This window comes from Dipteris shenzhenensis, chromosome 17 (genome assembly GCF_047967505.1).
Source record: "Dipteris shenzhenensis isolate YYH24624 ecotype China chromosome 17, Dip_SZ_1.0, whole genome shotgun sequence".
NCBI classification, from domain to species: domain Eukaryota; kingdom Viridiplantae; phylum Streptophyta; class Polypodiopsida; order Gleicheniales; family Dipteridaceae; genus Dipteris; species Dipteris shenzhenensis.
The window spans coordinates 39,936,023-39,941,181 of NC_141612.1; the positions used below are offsets into that span (position 1 = coordinate 39,936,023).

The 5,159-nt window shown below is 38.2% G+C and overlaps 1 long non-coding RNA gene across 2 annotated transcripts; it reads left to right on the plus strand.

The window, feature by feature from the left end:
• The first annotated feature begins 1,161 nt into the window (after positions 1-1,161).
• LOC147892104 (uncharacterized) lies at positions 1,162-2,584 on the plus strand. Of its 2 annotated transcripts, none has more exons than XR_015542518.1 (3): positions 1,162-1,256; positions 1,318-1,424; positions 1,681-2,584. It is a non-coding gene; the product is annotated as an uncharacterized LOC147892104 (long non-coding RNA). The 2 variants fall into 2 exon arrangements; XR_015542519.1 differs by having other exon boundaries at positions 1,684-2,584.
• Positions 2,585-5,159: the final 2,575 nt, after the last annotated feature.

Genomic DNA, 5,159 nt, shown 5'->3' on the forward strand with positions numbered 1-5,159 from the left:
CAAAGAAATCAAAAGACAACGAGAATTTAAATTTTGCCTATCGCGCTACTCATAGTGATTTTACAAGTGTTCAACTATGATTATGACTATTGACATTCAAGTAATATGCTAGTCTCTTATCCATTTACGATACTTATCCTTGGTGCTAATGTTCTCGATGTTTATATTCTCGACATTATCTCGACACCCAAGGAAGGGCCGTTCCCTTGGATTATAACTCTTTGGGGAAGAAAGCATGCCACCTCCCTACCCACATTATGTGTGGTTATAAGAATTATATACTACATATTATCATATAAAAATTTTCAATCACTCGTCCATTCAAAATTGCTTGTTTTCAATCTAAATTCTTACAACATTCCTCTCTTTTAATGCATGTTATTGATGCAAGGGAGCCAAGAAATCCAAGATGGATGTAAGATTGAAGATGACAATGCCTTTATTCATATGGTTGTAGTCCATATGAAACTATTGTATAGACTACAACAAGGATCAGTTATTGTATCGCCTTATTCATGTATTTGTTGGACTTCATCTTCCAAAATATGGACATCATAAAATCAATAATAAATGACCACCTTTGACATTTGCAGGGAGGATTGGGTCCTAATGGATCCTGTGTCACGTCTCATGTCATTTGTACTCATTCACTTTTTCCCTTTAAAAATTTGATAAAACTATAGGATTCAAGTTCAATTTCGAGTATGTGCTCGACGACATAAAGGCTTCCTATCACAACCTAGTTATGCTCTATTACGTGTTAATTTGTGGTTGGTGCACTTGTTGGGTGGATTTGTTGTTATTTTGGGTGTTTGAAATTCCCATTGGTTGCTCCCAATGTTGGCACTAGTATTGATGATTTGGGATACCCTTTTATGACTTTTGGGCCATTCCCATTTACTCCTCTTTGCACACTCTTAATATCCTTCTTTCTTTTCACCCTAGGGCCTCCAATTTTATGTTCTCTCTCAGCATTTCACTCATGCACAAGCAAGCCTAATGAATGATAGATATATCATTCAAGTTGTTTATTGGTTTTTCGCGCTGCAAAGGGTCTTAGGAAAGGCGTGGGTTAGGCAAATGGAGGTTTGTGAGTAGGTGGTCAATTTGACCAGGTTAGCCGAGGCTTAGTGGTATCGGGTAGGTGACGGCATGCCGAGGTCTTCCTGGGTGCTGCACCTGCCCGCCCTCTCCGTGGGGATGGCATGGATGCACTTCAAAAGGGTTCTTCTCTGGCGGGTTTCGTGGGCATGGAGGTGCTTCAAGAGGAGCCTTCTCTATTCTAAGACTTCTTCCTTGGGTTTCGTGGGCATGGAGGTGCTTTGAGAGGAGTCTTCTCTATTCTTTCTGGCATGGAGGCGGATTCTTCTCTCGCGGTTTTCATGGGCATGGAGGCGCTTTCAAACAACTCTTCTTTGTTACAGGTGTTACTAACAGGCATGCAAGCACTTCCAAAGGCTTTTGTAGAGTTTGTGATTTGTCTACGTGTTTGTGAGATGTTGTATGCAGCGTTGTTATTGCGATTCGATCGATTTGGTGCCCATCTTCAGTATCCTTCGACTGCTTACATGCAATATGTTTATTCATTGCATGATGTTGTCTAGAGGTATAGCAAATTGGGGTTTCTAATGTTGTCTTCTGTTGTATGTGGTACGTTTGATGCTGTTTTTGTCTGCACAGCAGCTCTGGAAGAGCGTGGACGTCAATTGTGTGCTGTTCTGGTGCTATTTTAAGAGACATTAATAGAACAGTCTAGTGGTTCCTAGGATAGGATGTGCTAATTCGAATGTATGCTCAATGGGCTCTCTTGCTTTGCCATTTTCTATATAAGAGTCTCTCGCATCAAAATCAGCTTCCACTCTTGTAGGATGAACGCGTCAGACATAGACATGGTGGAGATAGGAGGCGCTTTCCTTATCCCACTTACCGTGTTCATATTCTTTGCAACCTGTGTCGTCCGTTTATCAGTCGACTGCATCTTCATTATAGCTATATGCACTTCGTTACTTCATTTGACAATTGTTGTAGTGTTTGACGACCTCTGGTACAACAGTTTGCGTATGATTGTTGTTGTTTTTGGACATTCGGTTGCTTGAAAGATGTGTTGGTTTCCTTTGGTTTCTCATTTTGAGCTTTCTTCATTGTGGCCCTTTAGGTTTGCCACTTATTTCATTGTAATCGGCTATCCTCATGTGGTTGCACATGTTTGGAATGGTCAGTCCTTACAAGGAGTGTTGAAGCTAAGGTTTGTTAATTTTCCAAAGCTGATGTGCAACATATAAATCCCCACATTTCATGTTCTCGTACATGATCTACTTATTGTTTTGACCATGCTCAAAAGTCTGCATTGTAGGCTGTACAGTTAGTTAGATTGGATCGGGCCTGTGATGGACAAATGAGATTGGGCGGGATTTGTTGTGGAAAACTCAGTAATGTGGGCAGGAAATTCGATTGAGAACCCACTCTTTTTCATGGAGAAAGTAGACATTAAAATGTGTTAAGAAGATATGAGACATTCATTACTTGTTACTATAAGCTATGAAACGTTCATTTGTTGATACTATTTTCAGTTTAATTCATTGGAACATTTCCTTGTGTCATTGAAGACGAGGCAGGGATGAGGCGGCTTTTCAATTCAATTTCCTACAGACATTTTGTAATGTATTGTGAGCACATTCATATATGAACACCTTCATTTGTTGTTGTCATTTCCATTTGAATCTATTGAAATATTTTGTTGTACAATTGAAGAGAACATTAATAAATGCATACATTTTGAGCGTATTTAGATACAAACACCTTCATTTGTTGTTGGTATTTTCGTTTAAATTTCTTGGAATATTTTATTGTATAACTCAAGAGAATAGTACTTAGATGGCGAACATGTTCATGTACATTGTAGGCTTCCTTGACTTAGTAAAGTGAAATATTTTGTTATGCTGTGAGTTAACTGAAATATTTTGTTATGCCATTGAAGAGAACACATGTAGAGTGGCCTTTTCTTCTCTTCTTAGTACATTTTCATCGTACCTCTCTTTTCAAAAAATTCAATTCTGCAAAGTATGTTGATATGCAAGTGTCAATAATTCATTGTTATTGATGGTTAGACTCAGCAATGAAAATTAAAAAACGGAGAACCTCCAAGTGCTCTCTCTCTCTCTTTCTCTCTCATGGTGGCATGTATTGCCTGAAAATTAAAAAACGGAGAACCTCCAAGTGCTCTCTCTCTCTTTCTCTCTCATGGTGGCATGTATTGCCTGAAAATTAATTTTTAAAGGTAATATTAATGTGAAACATTTGGACACCTACCTCCATTCCCCTTCTTTGGGTCATTTCATGGATTTGGAACGTGGTTGTTACTACAGCTATCAATACACCTCCACATGCTGCAACATACAAATTTGTGCAGTTGTGAGTTCATTAGGTGTGGACAGGACAGATCTTATGCTGGGATGTAAGCATGACAATGTGCTCACGCACGATCCATGCTTTATGTATAGACTACAGCTGTTGTGTACCCTATAGCCCATGTTCAAGTGGCATGTCAACTGTCATGTTCTTTTGTCCACCTAGGCTTATAAGTGTACGTAATTGTGGCATTACATGCTAACCATCTCATCTTTAACCTATTAACCATGGATGACAAAAAAAAGGGTAGACACGTGGCTGCTTGGATGCGCACAACATGTGGCATGTCGTTAATTTGAGAGTTATATGTTCAAGTACAAGAATTCGAATTCAAAATTGAAACGTTCGAATTCTACATTAGGAATTGGAAACATTTGCACGCGTGCATGTGTGCGTGTGCATGTGAGAGAGAGAGAGAGAGAGAGAGAGAGAGAGGTCTAAGCTAAGTAGGAGGACAAGATTGGTCACAACGTTTCAACTAAAGTTACTTGTAGACCTACAATTTAGTTGATCTTGCGTTATTTTTTTCTCTTCTTCTTCATAGATTTTAATTTAGTGTATCAGTTTCAACTAAAGTTACAATTTAGTTGATCTTGCTTTATTTGTTTCTCTTCTCCTTCATAGATTTTAATTTAGCGTATCAATTTTCAATCAAAATTTTCCTACACCTTTTGGCTTTAGTTTTTTCACAATAAAATCAGATTCAATTCCACACTAATTTTGCCCACACGTTTTTGTGGGTAGTTGTTTCTTGAAGTAGAAAGCCTTGTAGAATCAAAGTAAATATGAGTGCAAAACACAAACACAAGAAACACAACTGCCTAGTCAAAGGTTTTGCCTTGTTAGAGGATGCCTTTAGGAAGGTGCACGACATTTTCTTAGGGCAAGCTACTGACATCTATTTGAATTAGTACTTGAGATCCATTTGAATTAGTCGCTCACATTCATGCAATTGTAAAATTCAACATAGAACAAGGCCTTCTTAATGTTCGATAATAAAAAACACTGCAATTGTGTCTATAAATTGTCTATATTAAGGTTCACATTCATGTAATTGCAAATTTTGGCGATAGAAGAAGACCCTTTTTATGTTCACACAGCAAAGAACAATGTACTACAAAAAAGGGTCACCTGCAAAAAATTATAGGTTACTCAAAAAAATGATTAATCTATATTATTTTTTATTTTTCAAGAAATAATATTTATTCGATGACCTCGGGTTTACTTGAAGGTTGATGTATTCTTCATTCATGATCGCTCCCTATGATTTTATGATTTTTTAAAGAATGAGTAAAATTATGGACATGGGACACGACACAGAGTTCATTAGGACCCGATCTTCCCTGCAAATGTTAGGGGTGTTGTTTTATTATTGATTTTGCAATACCAAAATATTTGTGCATTTTGGGCATTGAAACCTAACAAATACATAATGATATGCTCACAAGAGCTCATAACGTATCATTATTGTACATTCTATATAATGTTGTCTTCATCCTTTGATCTTTTCTAACTTAGTTATGTACAATACTCATACATATAAATGGATGACATAGAAGATTAGGGTGTTCTGCTCTCACCAAAACTTGTGTGGCTCTCTCTTCTAGCTCTCCCTCTCTATCACCTTCTTCCGTTGTTGAGATCTGTCATTGGGCACATGCCTTCTCCCCTCTTCTCTTGCATGCATGCGCCCCCCCTCCCCCCCTTGTGTGCATGCGTGACCCCCCCTCCTCTCCCCTGCTTGCCGTGAG